The sequence below is a fragment of the Callithrix jacchus genome, chromosome 16 (assembly GCF_049354715.1).
Source record: "Callithrix jacchus isolate 240 chromosome 16, calJac240_pri, whole genome shotgun sequence".
NCBI classification, from domain to species: domain Eukaryota; kingdom Metazoa; phylum Chordata; class Mammalia; order Primates; family Cebidae; genus Callithrix; species Callithrix jacchus.
The window spans coordinates 82,217,084-82,236,844 of NC_133517.1; positions in this window are offsets into that span (position 1 = coordinate 82,217,084).

The window sequence follows — 19,761 nt, forward strand, 5'->3', positions numbered from 1 at the left end:
ATCCATTTGACCAGGCAATGTTTAAATCAAATATCCATTGTAGAACGATGGGGCCTTCCAAAATTCAAATGAGTAGTTTTTAGCCAAGTTATATGAGCACAATCTAAATAGCTCCTTAAGAAGAAAGGATTTTATAAAAACCTATAACATTTTAAAGGCTTCTAGGAGAGCTTTTAGTAGCTAATAGCAATTTATCAAATAATACATTCAGTCACATGTTTTAGACTTCTGAAGCAGATAATTATAGTGATGCTTATTCTCCATTATCAACGAAGTCACTAATAATTTTTTTTCAATGTAGACCAGAATTTCTTTAAACAAACAAATTAGAGAAATTCTTTTCTAATTTTTTTTTTTTTTTTTTTTTTTTTTGAGACTGAGTCTTACTCTGTCATCCAGGCTGGAGTGCAGAGGTGCAATCTTGGCTCACTGCAAACTATGCCTCCTGGGTTCAAGGGATTCTCACGCCTCAGCCTTGTGAGTAGCTGAGATTACAAGTGTGAGCCACTATGCTCGGATAATTTTTGTAGTTTTGTAGAGATAGGGTATCGCCATATTGGCCAGGTTGGTCTCAAACTCCTGACCTCAGGTGAGTCTTCCTGCCTTGGCCTCCCAAAGTGCTGGGATTGCAGTCATGAGACACTGTGCCTGGCTAAAGAAACTATTTTCAGTAAACTGAAACTGGCTTGTTTGTTGACAAATTATTCACTTAAAAAAATTCACCTGAGGATTTCTGAAAATTAGGATTACTTCATTTATATAAACTACTATCGAATTAAAAAATATTTACATTAAACTTAATAGAAGCCCTCTATTACATTATCCATTATAAAAACCAAGACTTACCTGTATTTTTATATTTATCTAAAAAAATACACTTCTGCATATGTTTTAAAATGTAAATGGTTGTTACATAAAACAGCATTATAATTACAGTTTCAACAGATAAAACTGAAAAAAGCTTCTTTGGATTATAGATTTTGTAGACTAAGTAAAGAGTTGCTATCTCTAAAATATAAATGTGAATGATAAATTCAGTCATGTGGCAACAGGTATAATACTTAAGTTGTTTATGCCTATGTTTTACAAGAACTTCAGTTAGATAATATTCCTTTCAATTATATGATGGTTAGCAATTTGCACAGTTCTTCTGAGATATCCAACCCAAACTCAACAGATATATTTACATGGACCTCAGATTGTAATGGTATAGCAAGCATATCAATGTAATTTGAAAAGTGCTTTGCTGGGAGAAGGGAGAAGTACTGATATGATGTGGCTGTGTCCCTACCAAAATCTCCCATGAATTTTAATAATCCCCAAATGTTAAGGGCAGGGCCAGATGGAGATAATTGATTCATCATGGTGGTTTCTCCCGTATTGTTCTTGTGATAGTGAATAAGTTTCATGAGATCTGATGGTTTTGTAAAGGGGAGTTACCCCCCGTAAGTTCTCTGCCTGCCATCAAGTAAGATATGACTCTGCTCCTCTTTCACCTTCTATCCTTATTGTGAGGCCTCCTGAGCCATGTTGAATTGTGAGTCCATTAACCGAGTCTTGAGTATGTCTTTATTAGCAGCATGAGAACTAATACAGTAAACTGATACTGGAAGTGGGGTGCTGCTGAAAAGATACCCAAAAATGTGGAAGTGACTTTGCAGCTGGATAACAGGCAGAGGTTGGAACAGTTTGGAGGGTTGAGAAGCAGACAGGAAAATGTGAAAAAGTTTGGAACTTTCTAGAGACTTGTTGAATGGCTTTGACCAAAATACTAATGTGGAAATGAAGTCCAGGCTGAGGTTATCTTGGATGAAGATGAGAAACTTCTTGGAAAATGGAACACATGTACTCTTGATGTTTTAGCAAAGTGAGTGGTGGCATTTTCTTCCCTGCCCTAGAGATCTGTGAAACATTAAACTTGAGAGAGATGATTTAGGGCATCTGTCAGAAGAAATTTCTAAACAGCAAATAATTAAAGAGGTGACTTGAATATTGTTACACACATTCAGCTTTATGTATTCACAAAGATACGGTGTGGAATTAGAACTTTGTTTAAAAGGAAGCAGAGCAAAAAATCCAGAAAATTTGCAGCCTGATGATGCTATAGAAAAGAAAAATCCATTTTTTCAGGAGAAATTCAAACCTACAGCAGAAATTTGCATAAGTATTGAGGAGCTAAATGTTAATTCCTAAGAAAATGGGGAAAATGCCTCCAGGGCATGTTACAGGTCTTCACTGCAGCCCCTCTCATCACAAGCCAAGAGGCCTAGGAGGGAAAAATGGTTTTGAGGGCTGGGCCCAGGGTCCCCCTGCTTTGTGCAGCCTAGGAACTTGATGCCCTGCATCCAAGCTGTTCCAGCAATGGCAAGAGGGGCTTAGGTACAGCTTGGGCCATAGTTTCAGAGGTTGCAAGCCTCAAGCCATGGAAGCTTTATGAGATATTGAGCTTGCAGGTGCACGGAAGTCAAGAATTGAGATTTGGAAATCTCCTCCTCGATTTCAGAGGACATATAGAAATGCCTGGATGTCCAGGCAGAGATGTGCAGGTGTGGGGCCCTCACAAAAAAAAAACTTCCGCTAGGGTACTGCAGAAGTGAAGGGAAATATGAGGCTGGGGCACCCACACAAAGTGCCCACTGCCTAGTGGAGCTATGAGAAGAGGGCCACTGTTTTCCGAAGCCCAGAATGGTAGATCTACCAACAGTTTGGATTGTGCACCTGGAAAAGCCACAGACACCCAATGCCAGCCCATGATAACAGCCAGGAGGGAGGCTGTACCATGCCAAGCCATAGGGGTGGAGCTGTCCAAGACCATGGGAATGCACCTCTTTCACTAGTGTGACCTGGATGCAAGACAAGGAGTCAAAGGAGATCATTTTGAAGCTTTGGGATTTGACTGCTCCACTGAATTTCAGTCTTGTGTGGGGCCTGCAGCTCCTCTGTTTCAGCCAATGTCTCCCATTTGGAATGGCTCTGTTTACCCAATGCCTGTACCACCATTGTATGTAGGAAGTAATTAACTTGATTTTGATTTTACAGGCACATAAGTAGAAGGGACTTCCTTTATCTCAGATGATATTTTGTAGACTTTGAGTTAATGCTGAAATGAGTTAAAACTTTGGGGGACTGTTTCGAAGGCATAATTGGCTTTGAAATGTGAGGACATGAGATTTGGCAGGGGCCAGAGGCATAATGGTATGGTCTGGCTGTGTCCCCACACAAATCTCACCGTGAATTGCATTTCTCCCCATGTGTCAAGGCAAGGGCAAGGTGGAGATAGTTGAATAATGGGGATGGTTTCCCCCATACTGTTCTCATGGTAGTAAGTCTCATGAGATCTGATGGTGTTATAAATGGGAGTTTCCCTGCACAAACTATCCTTGCCAGTTGCCATGTAAGACGTGACTTTGCTCTTCCTTTGCCTTCTGCCATGATTGTGAGGCCTTCCCAGCATGCTGAACTGTGAGTCCATTAAACTTCCTTTCTTTATAAATTACCCAGTCTGAAGTATGTCTTCATTAGCAGTATGAGAACAGACTATTACAAGTACTAACCGAAATGTTATGATGTATACACTTGTTCAAACCTTTGGGGTCATGAGAGGCTGCCAGAGAAGATAATCAAATGTGAAACCCTAGAGATGAAGGGATGTGATACATGTGAAAAAAATGTTGGGGGGGGGACAATAATTCAAAATCAGTGGTGTATATCTTATAGGGGAGACTGGCCAGGGATCACAATGCACATATTAGCACCATCTAGATCTACACTGATTCTTAAAATCAAATTAATCTAAATAATTTTAGATATGTTCCTAAGGAAATAGGGAAATAGGAAATAAGGAACCACTGATAGTTCTGTTTTTAAAAGACACTGAGATCTTGCTATGTTGCCCAGGCTGGCCTGAAACTCCTTGGCTCAAGCAGTCATTCCAGCTCAGCCTCTTCAGTAGCTGGGTCTACAGGCATGTACCACTGCATTTGGCCTGAAAGGTCTTAAGAAAAACAAAGACATCAGATTACATTTAGAAATATTACTTTGGGCAAATATGTTTGCAAGGAGCCCAATTAGGAGGCTGTTGGAGGAAACCGGACAATAAATGAAGGAGGAGGTAATTTGATATAACTGCCACAGGAAGAAGTTTATGGACGTGCATAGAAATAGAATCAACAGCACCTAGTGATGAATTGATTGCAGTGGATTGGAGAAGAGCAGGTGTCAAGATTATTTTCCAAAGTGTGGCTTAAGCAGGAGGATATATACTGTTTCTTCTTGTTCGAGTTATACACCTGGGAAATAGAAATTTAAGAAAAAAATGTGTGTTTTGGGGAAAGAGTAATACATTTTTGTGAATGGAGATTAATTAAAGGTACTTGTTTAACAGACAAGTAAGACTTTCAGCAAAAAGTCTTATGGGAAGTGAGGACTGAAAGAGAAAGGAAGAGGGAGAGAGCACAAGTGTGTGCACATGTAGACAACTCTAAAAAAATTGGCTCTAACGGGCAGGAAACAAAAGATGGAGAAGGATGTATGGCTAAGAGAGGGATGGAGATTAATTTGAGCAGAAAAGAGGAAGAAGTTGAAGACAAAAAAGAGGAAATAATTGGGGATGTCAAGTGTCTGAGGACACAGGAGGAAACACTGATTAGAGCATGCATTATCTCACTTGCGTCTCTCTCAATCTCTCTCTAACGCATAAACACAACAACTGTGATGATATTAATTTATGGATAATGTAACTAAGATTCAAAGTCATATCACCAACAAAATGTCACTTAACTGGTAAACCTTGGAGCTAAAATTCAATTCCCAATCTCCTGACAGCTGAATCCAGAGCTCACTCTACTAGAGACAGTGGGGACAATGACTACTTAATTAATAACTGGCATACATTATTAAGCTCCAGCTGACAAGTTAGTCAGTCCATTAAAATTATCAGTTGCAACGAATCCTGAAGCTTGGAAGCCACAATTGCATTTTCCTTTTGAATTTAAATTTTAATAAGATAATGCTTGTATGATCTACACTGGATTGAGGTTGTTAGACTGTTTGAAATCAAAAAGTATCAGAGATATGTGTAGAAATCATATTTGCATTTTTTGATTCTAAGTGTATACACTTTTCACTGCCTGCTCTTTCATGTCGATCTAGAATGGCCCATTTATTATCTAGTTTTGCCCTGTGGCTTTAAAATAGCATTCATTTATTTGAACAGTTATAGAAATTAATGGAAATAAAAATATAAGAGAGAAAAGGAGAAAATTAATCAACATTATTTTCTTTTCTATATAGAAGTAACCCAGTAACTCCTTTATTTCAAGGATTAAATTATCCAGAAAGCACTTTTATTCTGTATTGAATGTGGATTATTAGATGTAGCATTTTTCTTATTTGGGACTCAAGTTGCATAGGACATACATTATTCATGGAGAGAAAATGTGGTAGTAAGCACACTTGTATAAACATCATATGTAGGATATTTTAAATTTAGAAATAGTATTTGGCCTTATGCTTTAGGAAACATCCATCTGAATCATACAAGGACTAAAGCTTTTGATAGACATGTATCAATCCACCATGGATGCCTGCTGTGACCAGCTATCTTTAGAAACTGAGAATTTGTGAAGATTCAGTTACTGGGCTTTCTCTATAAAAGGAAAGCAGAATGTAAATGTATTTGCATTGTAACATACCAGCCTAGCTCTTGGGTTTGCTAGAACAGTATTAAGTTTAAATGTTCTGACTCCTAACAGATGATGTATGATATTATATATCCTGAATTTTTGTTAGAAAAATATAGTCACCATGTTGTGTTTATGCTTGCCATTGGCAGCAAGTCTCCTCCAAATCATTTCTGAATTCATTCTAACCCAAATTTATTTCTCACCTTTAAACTAAAACTGCCATAGACCAATCACTAGTGACTAGATAATGTCATATTCAATGATCATTTCTCAGTCTTCATGCTAATGAGCTTATCAGATGCATTTGCCATAGCTTATCCTGTCCTTCTTTAAACACTTTCTTCACATGACCTCCAGGGCTCCTATTACCTGGTTTTTCTATACCTTACCTGATTTTCTTTTTCAGTTTTATTTTCTTTAATAACGAATATGCCACGGCTCGTTCTTTGGACCTCTACCATCCCACATCTATATTCACTTTTCAGATGATCTTGTTCAAACTTATGACCTTTGATTATTTTATAGCCATTTTTTTTTATCTCGAACATGGACTGCTCACCTGCAATCCAAACTTGTATAATCATCACTACTTGGATATCTAATAGACATTACAAATTAATGGGTTCAAGGCCAAACTCTAAATTTCTCTTCTTCTCTCACCAGCTCCTCTCCTAATCTGCCCTATTTCAGAATAGGCAAATTCATTCTTCGGTGACTCATGTCAAAACCTCAGTCATCTTAGATTCCTTTTGTCACTCCTCACATCCAATCCGTCATATCTTATCATTTTTGCCTTCAGGTACATCCACTATCGGAATACATCTTTCCTTCTACCACTGCTTCTTTCCTCTAAATGCCTGTCATTTCTTAGTGGAATCATTGCAACTGCTTCCTAACTCTTCTCTTTGTTTCTGCTTTTACTGCCCTACAGACTATTTGTAACTTTGTTTCCAGGGCTATTAGTTTAAAGCACAACGTCATATCTATTGTTTACCCAAAATTCACTGATGGTTTCCCAATCCCTCTCATGAAATACTTAAAGGCTTTCTTGCACTCTTCATGGCTTTATAAGAACTGTACCTCACCCTCCTCAACACTATCTTCAATACTTAGTCTCCTATCAGGCTCCCTTTCTTCTCTCATTTTCTCCAACTCACCTAACTCCATTCCAACCACATCAGACGCCTATGTGTCTTAGGAACATACCAAGCCAGTTGTATGCCAAAGCTTTGGTCCTTGCTATTTGATCTGGGACCTTTTCTTAATGTCAGCATGGTTCACTCTCTGCCTTCTTTTTTTGTTTTTTGTTTTTGTTTTTCTGAGACGGAGTTTCGCTCTTGTTACCCAGGCTGGAGTACAATGGCGCGATCTCGGCTCACTGCAACCTCCGCCTCCTGGGTTCAGGCAATTCTCCTGCCTCAGACTCCTGAGTAGCCGGGATTACAGGCACGCGCCACCATGCCCAGCTAATTTTTTTTTTTTTTTTTGTATTTTTAGTAGAGACGGGGTTTCACCATGTTGACCAGGATGGTCTCGATCTGTTGACCTCGTGATCCACCCTCTTCGGCCTCCCAAAGTGCTGGGATTACAGGCTTGAGCCACCGCGCCCGGCCTCTGCCTTCTTTTAAGTACCTTTTAAATGCCACTTTGTATGAGAGGCTTTTTCTTATCTCTATGGTAAATACTACCCATGTTACCACACATTCACCTTTTGGTAGTTGACACTATATTTGCTAGTTTGTTTGTTGCCTATAGCTATTGGCCAATTATGTATTTAAAAATTAAAATCACATGCTTTTAATTCGATAACTAGAATAGTTAGCTCCATGGAAACAAGGACTTTGTCAGCTCTGTACCCAACAGTAGTGCCTGTTACATAGTAGCTTCTAAATAAATACTCATTGAATGAATGTATGTATTTACTACTGATTCTTGAATTGAACACATATTTTTCATAGAGTAAAAACCAGCTAGAAGTCACCAGTACCTTCCAAATACTGCTTCCTCTGTAAATAAAATTTTAACTCTATGGCTTTGATTCCTGCATACAAGTATCAGCTGAAGAAAATGGAGAATCAGTACTAGTGGGTAATGTGAATGCAGGTTGCAATTCATGAGAATATTAATACTTAACTACAAATATATACAGGCTTTACTTGTTGATGTTTGGGTTATTAGTTATGATACCTGCACAATCACAATAGAAGACTCTTGACTGCTGGCAACTCGTGAATTATGACAGTGACCTGAATTCCATGTCTTATAGTACCTTCTCTCCAGGATTGAAATGTCTCCTAAAGTAATTTGCTTAATGTTATTTTTTAAAAAAATATAATAACTGAGGAACAGGTTCTCCATAACTTACACTCTTATTCTACAAGATGAAGAATTCAACATCAATGACTTTTTGAATGCTGGCAGGCAGTAGGGCAGAGTGGCCAGGTTTTGGTCTGACAGTGGTAGACAAATCTCAGCTCTTCCAGGTGCTAGTTGTATGAGTTTGGCCTATTTATAACTTTCTTAAGTTTAGTTTCCTTGGCTATGAAACAGGAAGTATAGGAGCATCCACCCTATAGGGTGGCCTTGAAGATTAAGTGAGGAAATACATGAAATGAAATTCAGAAAATCTCTAAGAAAGCTCCAGTAGCTTCTTCATCTAGCATTATTTTTAGCATTATATTTACCAGTTTCAGTGTTCCTGTGTAAAATATATTTCCCTGAGTGATCTTAGTTTTCTGGTACATAGAGAGACAGTTATAAATGCAGCTGTTCTAAAAACAGAGTATAGTGTTATTGGAATCTTGATGTTATCACCTGTGTTTAAGAATTACATGTTGATTTCAAGTTCCTTTTAAATTCCAAGGGAAATCAAATTAATTTTTTTTGTGCTAGATTGCCTCAAAAGTGGGTAAGAGCATCTTTTCCCTCCCTTGTAAGGAAAAAATAATTTTTAAAAATGATTAAAACTAAAAAGTCAATTTAAATGTTTAAAAGACTGAAGCTCATATGTCTTTATATTATAATAAATTTTGCACCTGCAAACTAATGCTACAGAAGTTTGTATCATGTGTTAGTGAATATTTCCGTACGAAGGTGCTAATGCTTCCCAACTAGCATATGGACCATTAGATCTGATATGTGAAGAATGACTTGTGTAGCAATCTTCTGAAAATTATTCAAGAATTTGTTACAGGAGTAACAAAATTTCTGGAGACACAAGAATCAAAATACCAGCTTGAATATTATAATGACACTTTGCAGTTGTATATCACCTTTCATAGAATTCTTCACACCTATTTTCAAAATAACATCTAAATAACATTTCTGTAAGTTAGTAAAGTGTCAGGTGTAGGCTTCTCTTCAGTAAAAAGGGAAATACATATTAGAGAGTTAACTACTGTGTTTGCATTTGTAGTATAAGTTCTTCTTGATTGAGCTTTACATTTTTAGGATATAAATATATGCATTATTTTACCGGAAGTAAGAAAACTGTCAACTCTAGCATTAACATTAAATAAAGGATATAGCAGATATTGAAAATAATCTTGTTAATCCAGGTCCTGCTGTATGTGTTAAAGATAAGGAGCTATTAGCACCAATCATTATTATTCTATTTAGAGAAATAACTACTTTGACTACAGCTGAGAGCATTCATAGATACAGGAATCAGACCAAATCCAATCAAATATTTATTTATTTATTAAGCATTGACTCTGCATTTACTACACACCCATTAAGTGTCAGATAATACAGGCACTGAAAACACAGGTTGAATTATAAGATTTTTTTTATTACAAAATGAATGCCTCTTTAGTAATGATTTTACTGGCCTCATTGGATTTCAAAGGAAATTCAATATAAAATAGAATTATGCCATAACAATAAATGTGAGCAATAGCCAAATAAATTAGCTTGATAAATTTTGCTCCAGAATGCTAGTATTAGTCACTGTTAAACTTTTAGTGGCACAGACATATGTGTGCATTGAACTTGGAAAAAATCTCCAAGACTCACTTATTAGTGTGACTTTAGACCTAGAAGACCCAGATAGAGTTGGGATTCTTATTCCTAAAATGTAAATAATGACGGCAATTGCTGTCTGCATAATGGAAGGCCCCATGTGAATGAAAGCTAGTCAGTGTTTTCTTACAATCTGTGTATACACCCTGTTATGAATTTTAAAATATTTTGCTATTCTTCTTCATATGTAGCTGAACACAAAAGTGTTTTATGGTACAGTAAGTAAAAATAAAACCATTAGACTATGTTCAGAAAAATTATGCTAGCCACAGCAATCTGCATGTAGTAGAAAGAAATTCCCCACATTCTGATACTAAGTTAAAATTTACAAAAATATAAGCATGAATGCACATTCACTTAGTTCTTTAATTCAGTTATCCCCAATTTTCCCTTCTCATTAAGATATACAGATATTTTGCTCTTTTCCTTAAGTTCTTTTCCCTGTCCCTTCTTTCACTCCTATTTCACTTCAACTCCATGGGCCATAATTCAGACTCACTGTTGTCTATAAAACTACATTTCCTTACCTCATTTTCTTTTAATCACACTTGTGCAACATACCTCCAACACAGAACAAATCAATATATCACCTTTCTCTTCTATATTTGGCCACTGAAAGAGTCTTGGAGAAATGCTGAAAGCCCTTGTTTGGCTTTTCTTAACCACCATTCTGCAACCATGGATATTGGCCTTGTTAAATTCCATAGAATAATCATGTCTACCTGTGCAGAGAACAGCCAATGACCAACTGTTCCCTCTGACTAAAATAATACTTTCCCAGCTGGCAGAATCTGTCAGACTGTTCTTTCTATGTGGAAAGAGAACATTTTGCTACTTGATTATAGTGTACTTCACACAGTCAGGACACATTTTCCAGGGCTCCCTTCCAGTGCTCCATGGCCCACTTATGAACCAGTTGAAAAGACTCACCTTCCTGGGTGTCAATGGGATAAAGAGTATGCCACAACCTTGCATGATTTCTCATTCTTAGGTTGGGAGTAATTGACTTGACAGAATATTATGAAATCTGTCAACCATGCAAAGCGAAATGGTCAGTAGACAGCCCAAGACCTAGAAACAAGACAAAAGGTCAATCTAGTCAACCTATCATAATCTGCATGGGTCACCACTAGCAGAGAGGTAAAATAATTAGTTTTCTGCATCCATACACATGAAAGTCAAGAGAAACAAAAATATTCTCCAAAATTCTTTCCTGTAAAAGGCAACTCCTCACAACCTGTTAGCAAATTAACCATAAACCAATAACAGTAAATGGAATTGATTTCCCTTATTGACTTGGACTTATCTTGGACTTGAAATTTTTTTTTCCTATGCATACAAAGATATGTGGAGGAAAGATGGATATCTGAAAAGATGAAATTCTGTTTGGAGTATGAGATGGTGTATGGTATTTAGGCTAACTGGAAATAGATACGAATTTTTTGGAGGGCTAGCTTGGATTTTTAGATACACCAAGACATATCTAAACCCACCATGAAGCATAACAATTCTGAACTTTGACAAATTTTATAAATGTTTCAGATATATTGATCCTCTTCTAGTTCCTCAATACATCATCATTCTTTAATACCTCTATTCCTTTGATCATCTGTCACCATTATTGCAATCATGAAGTTGCAAGAACAGAAGTCGACAGAAGGGAACAATCATTACAAAACGAAAGGAGGGGAGTGACCAAGATGGCCAAATGGAAGCAGCTAATTCCTGTTGCTCTCACAGAGAGGAATGGAAGGGGTGAGTAAATACAGCACCTTCAACTAAAATGTCCAGGTACTCACATTGGGACTAATCAAAGAAACATCTCAACTCATGCAAAATGGAGAAGAGCAAGGCAGGACAACAGCCTACCTGGGAACAATATGGAACCAAGGGACATTTCCCAGCCCAGAGAAGTGGTGAGTGAATGTGCAATCCTGGGAACTCATGCTTCTCCCACAGATATTTCCAATCCTTGGGTCAGGAGGTTCCCTTATAAACCCACTCCACCAGGGACTTCACACTTATGCACAGAGCCACATGGAGTCTTGAGCAGAGCACACTCAGGCATGCATGGGGATGGGGAGCTTTAGATACTAGGGCATTTTGGGCTTCAAGGCAAAAGTAAATCTGACACTGACAAAGCAGGAGGTTAGAGTCATGTAATATTCCTAGAAAAGAGGTTCTGAATTCAGAGGGCTGAGCAGCAACAGTCTGTGGGCCCCACTTCCTGGCAACTCACAGGATAAGACCCACTGACTTGGAATTCCAGTCAGCAACTGGTAGCAGCATTGCTCCCTGGTGGGATGGAGCTCTAAGGTGAGAGGTGGGCCATCATCTCTGCTGTTTGAGTGTCCTAGCCACTAAGGCCTTTGGCCACTGCGAGTGAAAGGGATCCCTTGCATAGCACAGCTGCTCTACTGAAACGTGGCCAGACTGCTTCTTTTAGTGAGTCCGCAATCCCATTTCTCTTCTCTGGGTGGGACCTCCCTACTGGGACCTCTAGCCAACCCCACTGGTATTCTCTGGCTGACACAGACTTGAAAATTCCCTGAGACAGAGCTCCCAGGGGGAGGGGTGGACCACGTCTTTGCTGTTTGGGCAAGTTACCTATTCCAGTCTTCAGGCTTAGGAGAGCCCAAAGAAACATTGAGGGTGGAAGTCGACCCCCAGCACAGCACAGTGGCTCTACGAAAGCATGACCAGACTATTTCTTTAAGTGAGTTTCCAACCCTGCTCCTCATCACCAGGTGGAGCCTCCCAATCAGGGTCTCTGGCTACCTCCACCAGAGTTCCCTGGCTAACAGTGGTTTCAGGCCTCCCTGGAATAGAGCTCACAAAGGGAGAGGTGGGCTGTCATCTTTGCTGTTTGGGTGACTTGCCGATTGCAGCCTTTGGACTTTGGAGTGTTTGAGGTGACTGGGGGTGAAGCAGACCCCCATCACAGCACAGGTGCTGTACAAAAACATGACAAGACTTCTTTTTTAAGCCAGTCCCTAACTCCATTATTCCTGACTGGGAGACACTTCCTAACTGGGGTCTTCAGCCACCTCCTACAGATATGTTCAGTCCAGCAACAGGCTTGGACATCCCTTAGACAGAATTCCCAGAAGGGGTCAGGTGTGGTGGCTCACGCCTGTAATTCCAGCAGTTTGGGAGGCCGAGGTGGGTGGATCACGAGATCAACAGATCGAGATCATCCTGGTCAACATGGTGAAACCCTGTCTCTACTAAAAATACAAAAAATTAGCTGGGCATGGTGGCACGTGCCTGTAATCCCAGCTACTCAGGAGGCTGAGGCAGGAGAATTACCTGAACCTAGGAGGTGGAGGTTGCGGTGAGCCGAAATCACGCCATTGCACTCCAGCCTGGGTAACAAGAGCGAAACTCCATCTCAACAACAACAACAAAAGAATTCCCAGAAGGAGGGGCAGGCTGCCATGCCATTTTTGCAGTTTTACAGACTTCACTGGTGATACCTTCGGGTACTGGAAAGTGCAAGGCAACTACGACGGGAGCAGATCCCCAGGATACTGTAGCAGCCCTATGGAAATGTGGCCAGACTGTTACGTGGATGCCCATTTCCATATCTCTTCACTGGATAGGTCTTCCAGGCCTGGCCCTCTATCCACCCCACACTGGCTTTTTGAAAACATTAATAAAATAGAAAGATGACTATCTGGACTAATAAGGAAGAAAAGAGAGAAGATTCAAATAAATACACAGAAACAATAAAGGGGATATTACCATTGACTTCACAGAAATACAAACAACCATCAGAGAATATTATGCACCTCTATGCTCATAAACTGGAAAATCTAGAAGAAATGGGTAACTTCCTTGACACATACACCCTCCTAAGACTGAACCAGGAGAAGATTGAATCCCTGAACAGACTAATAATGAGCTCTGAAATTGCTGTAGTAATAGACTACCAACAACAACAGCAGCAACAACAACAAAAGCCTAGGACCAGACAGATTCACAGCAGAATTCTACAAGATACACAAAGAAGAGCTGGTATCATTCCTGCTGAAACTATTCCCAAAAAAATAAGGAGAAAGGACTCTTTCCCAGCTCATTCTATGAGGCCAGCATCATCCTGATACCAAAACCTGGCAGAAATACAACAAAAAAAAGGAAAACGTCAGTCTAGTATTCTTGATGAACATTGATACAAAATTCCTCAACAAAAACTGAATACGACAGCACATCCAAAAGCTTATTAACTGCTATCAAGTAGGCTTTATCCTTGGGATGCAAGGTTGGTTCAACATACACAAATCAATAAATGTAATTCATCACGTAAACAGAACTAAAGACAAAAACAACCACATTATTATCTCGATGCAGAAAAAACTTTGGATGAAATTCATCACCCATTTATATGAAAAACTGTCAAATAAACTAGGTATTGAAGGAACATACCTCCAAAGAGCCTTCTATGACAGATCCACAGCAAACATCGTATCGAATGGGTAAGAGCAGGAACCATTCCCCTGGAAAACTGGCAAAGACAAAGATGCCTTCTCTTACCACTCTTATTTAGTATAGGATGTTCCAGCCAGGGCGATCAAGCTACAACAAAAAATAAAGTTCCTCTGAGTTTGAGGCTGGCGGCAAAGTGAGGAAAGGAACAAGTTTTTCTTTTTTTTTTTTGAAAGGTATTGCTATGATCTGACATTTGAGTTATAGAGAGTTGGTGGCTATTCAAGTGTAGCAAAAAGATACTTTAACAGGGAATATTTAGCAGTATCTCCATTGGTTTCTTGCATATGATTCTTAATCATGTGGGGTGACAGACAGGCTACCTCCTCTAGTTGGGATTACAAAGAGTTGAAGGTGAACTTCTCAACTGACACTCTTTCTAACAGTAAGAAACTCTCACATAGCCTTGTCCCTTTTCAGTTCACATTCATCTCAGTTTCTTCCTGATCTGGCCGTGTAGTCCAATAGTTAACAGTCTTGGAACTTCATATTCCTTAAGTGTCAATACAAGATGAGTCCCGTTTGTTTCCTCAGTTCTAAGAGAGTTAGTAATGCTCTCTAAATGTGTTCTGGTTGCTTCTTATTTTTGTATTTGGAAAACAAAATGGATGTCTTTTTTTTAACTTATGGGGTGGGGAAAAGGAAAAATATAAAACTATAAAAGTATTTACAGTAGTAAATTTAGATATTTCAATAAAACCATTCTTCCTATATTTAAGCCTAATGCCACTTGAGAAATCAGAGACAATTTCTTTCTCTAAAATTACTATACAGAGACTATAGTAATACTGTTCACCATAAGATGTTGGACAAGTGCTAGCAACTGGAAAGGTTGCTTGAATTTTAGCAATGGGAGACAAGAAGAATTGTCATATGTAGGCAGCTGATGAATTGGCAACTAAAACTGAAAAATTAAGAGAATCAGAACTGAGAAATCAAACTATATGGTGTGCTGATGTGCAAGTTTGAAGTGAGAGCTAACAAATTGTGGAAGAACGGACTAGAATGGAGAGTGACTGATTATGAATATAATTGGCTCAAGCCACCTGCATTTCATTATTTCCCAGGGTTGATTTCTTGTGCTAGCAGGTTTGGCAACTGTTTTCTTCTGTTTTTCCAAGTTCCATGGAGTTTCTAAAGTTGTGTATTAGGTCAAAGTCAACTTTATCAAATAAATGATGTTGATGATAGGTAGAATCTCCAAACTAGCTCCCTGGTTGATACTTTGAAATATAGACAGAAGTTTCCTTCAGTTCAAAGAAGAATCTTTGTTTATGCACTCTGTCTGTGCCAGCCAGTGTACTAGACAATGATGATACACAGATAAAGACATGACCTCCTCTGCTGAGAACATTGATCTATGGATGAGACAGGAAAGTCAGCTGTGATAATGCTCCCTAACAGATAGGCAGAAAATATATTACAGGAAGGACCGGTGTGTTTGGAACATTTCTGGGCTAGTTTCTGTAAATGGTACTCTCTGGAATTATAAAATTCGGTGGGCTTTTTGGGAATAGTTGGTATTCAACGATTGCTTTAACATAGGCTTCTAAATACTTCAGGCAAAATCCTCTACCACCTCTACTATCTATTCAGTTATACTTACTCTGGCAACAATGGGGATGAAGGATAATGGCACTGGTAAAACTTGCTTGCTTTGCAGTTTTTTTGATTTCAGTTAAAATTGGTAGACTTTTATAAAATACAGCTGCAAAGTCTTGTAGTACTTAATCTCCTTAAAAGGAGACTGATGGACGAACATGCGAACAGAATCGTATTTGATAACATTTCATCCTAGATGGTTTCTGTTTTTTTCTTTGCAAATCAAAAGGGAATATTTCCCTATGAGTTCGTTTAAACATATACTTAGTAAAGAGTGACTTCAAAATAATTGGTTGCTTTGTTAGGTTCAACTTACATTTGGTGAAGACAGGATGGGAGATTTCAAGCCCATGTAGACTAGAAATTTTTCTGATTTCTCTTGTTTAATAAGCATATACAAGTACATTTTTTTGTTCTATTATTTATTTGTATTTGATTGAAAAACTCTCCATGAGTTTGTAATATGCATACATCTATTTTTTGTTTTGTTCATATGTTTTCTTATTTTACTTTCTGTCAAATAATATATTGACAGAAATATATACATTTTCAGAAGCTAATATATACATTTTCCAAATAAAGTTGTAACAGATTACTTCTGTGATGTCATATTTGCATTATAGCAGACTAAATAATAGTGTGACATTGAAATTTATATTTAGTAAGTTAGTATACATTAGATAGGAAGAGAACAATTTTACACAGGAGAAAAATAAAGGGACCCATGCAGCTATATTGGTGATGGGTTAATTTTCAGGCCAAGAATGGAAAATTACACCATGGAGCTTAAAAACATAGTTCATTTTCATCATATTATCAGCAATCTGAAGGCCGGTTGTTGTGGTAGAGTTGGAAACGTTAATTATCCAGATAATAAAAATAATATAATTTAAACCTAAATAATTTGCCTCTATTCGTAAGTTGGGAATATAATAACCGGTAGATAACATTTGTTGTTTTTATTAACTTAATCAAAGTTTCAGTAACTTTAATCTTACTTCTGGAATCTCTGCTCAGTTTATTAGTTCTAAGCATTTGTTACTACCTAGGATCCCACTTGGAGACAAACCTCACATGATCTCATGGAAGGTGATTGTACAACTGTGAAATGAGGCTATAACCTGGCCACATCGAACTCTGGCTTCAGTTTTCAGTTTATTTGGTTCACATTTATATACATGCTCAACAATTTTTCAAAAGCTTGAAAAAAACAATTAGAAGACAATTGGAGAAAATTAACAATGAGATGACCGTGTTAGTGAGAATGAAAGAATCAGAGGGCATTTATACTTCTTACCCAACTCTCTCAAGAAAGTATCAAATCTTGTTGATTCTGTTTTGAGAAACTGAGTGGATGATTGTATCATTTGCTGAGAAAAGGAACATTTCCTAAGACAGAAAACAGTAGAAGAAGAGCAGCCATGGGAAAGGAGAGGCTGCCATTAATTAGAAATATAATGAATTTTAATTGCTTCTAAACAATCTAAGCTTATAAAGAGATGTTAGTTGGTGTCTGGATAATTTCATTCTGAAATTTAGGTGAGACTAAATTTAAGGCTTTGGAATTATAAATGTATGTACTTACTCATTCCATAGGTACAGGTTCTAAAAACTTAAAAATTCATCTTATGGGAATGAATTACTTTTAAACTATTGAGCTTCTGTCACTGAAAAGACTCCAACAGAAGTTAAATAATTTTGCCCACTATTGTGGTAAAAGAGCTCATTGGGAGACCTCAAATCTCCAGTTTGCTTCCCAAATTTCTTGGTTATGTGAAAAATAGAAAATTTCAAATGCCAATAGACATATTTTTTTCTCCAAAAAGTCAATACTTACATAATTCAGTAAAGAGATACAAGGTCATGTTTGAAGATTATGAAATAACCTTTTATCCAAACTCTGGAGTTATAAAGCCAGATCCTGTGCAATGCTTAACGGATTGAAGAAATGACAGATGAGGAAAACAGAGTCAGTGCAGTAGGAGAGGAGGAGTTGCGAAATGAAAACATGAGAAACGGGAGTAAGGTTAACACTTGTTCTGCTCCTGGTTACGCAGCTTTTCTGCTGTTTTACCTTGAGCTACTTATTTAATCTTTACATTTTTCTCTTATGTTAAATGAGTGAAATGATATATATTAGTTGTGAGGATGAAATATATGTAATATTTTGTATAGAGCATTTCATATACATGGGGATAATAATATAGTTACTCCTACTAGCACTGTGCATTTTGTGACTTAGATTACACAAAGAAAATAATTTGCAAAAAATCAACATTTTTAGAAAGTTTGTATAAAAGCATAGAAAGTTAATTTTAAATATATATATATATATAAATAGTATATATTATCTCATTTAAAAATAAAATATGAACATGTGGAAAAAATTAACATTTTGACCACATTTTTATGGTTGTCTGATGCAGAAGTATTTGCAAAAAAACAGTTTTAATTACTTAGTTTTCTTCCTTGCTATGATTTGCATAAGTGATAGAAATTCAGTTTTGGACACCAATTGAGAAGAAAAATAAATGGATTGAGTTTAAACACAAATCATTTATCTGCAATCCTTGAACTGAAAATAATATTGAATAGAGTGCTCACATTAAAGCTAGTTAGGCAGGAATCTAAGCCATGCACAATGTCAATTTCTCTGTTATTAATGATACCTTAACATAAAACCATTGAAAGTCTGGAAAATAAAGAAATACAATGTCTGTTAGTCCAATCTTTTCAATAGAAAGATGAAAAAGTAGTTCTAAGAGGATATATCTAATGGTCTTAAAACAGATTTGTAGACAAAAATCTTCTGACTTCAATCTGATATTCATTCTCCCTCTGCGACTTCTATAAACTACCACTCTGTTTATACAATGGCAGAAAATCTGTCATCAACCTATGCAATGGCAGAGAGGCCCTTTGGAGTTTTAATCTGAAGCAACCTTGGTAAAAGACATGTTCACTAAAATTTTTGCTTTCTTTCTGGTCTTCAGCGATTATTCAATGAGTGTATTACAATGAGTCCATATGTGAATCCATCTTGATCCATAGTTTTCTGGGGCTATAGTTACAAGGCTGTGGCTTGGCTTGTCATGATTAGATCTGTTCTGTTATTTAGAATTTTCCCAGGTCCGAAGCTTGTTCCTGTTCTAAATCTTCAATGGTAAGTGATACTATTTCTGCACCTGAAATCCATTTAAATTCTCAGCTGCCCATGGGTGTACAACTCAGTCTCTGCATTGTTTTGAAATGACCAGCTTCAACTCCCAAGACACAGGGCCATCAAGATAACTGGTGAGTAGTAGCTGATTATCTCACAGATGTTCTAGCTAGACACTTCCACCTCCAGGGCAGGAAATGGTATTTAAAAATGGAGATCTTACTTCTAGATACAGATACCCTAGCAGATACTGTATCTTAGATATTCAAAAAAGAGCATGATCTAAAAAATATTGTCATGGGAAACATTTTTACAAACAATAAAGTATTCCAGCTGGAAAACACTCATTCCAAGTTTTCCAAATCATTAAATGTCTATGAAAAACTGCCAATTATTTTTATTACATTTTGAGGGTTAGTCTAGTCTACTTCTACTTCATTACTTTTTTCTCATATAAATATGAACCTTCTTCAAGGCTGTGTATTCAGTTTTTTTCTCTATTTATCTAGATCTTCTTAGTACACATAGATCCTAGATCAACAATTTTAGTCTTTTTTTTCCCCAGGAGTGTCATTTACCTCCTTTTATAATATGGTAAAAGCCTTGACATGTGTCATTAGAAAAATGAATGCAATTGCACACATACTCATATCTATAATATTTTGAGCATAATTTTAAGGGATCAATGATATATTTTGTTATACCCAATATATAGAAAAATATTACTTTACCAACATGCAATCGCTTTAAGAATTATTAATGCTTCACATTATTTGTATACACACTTTAAAGTGTATTTTATACTCTGCG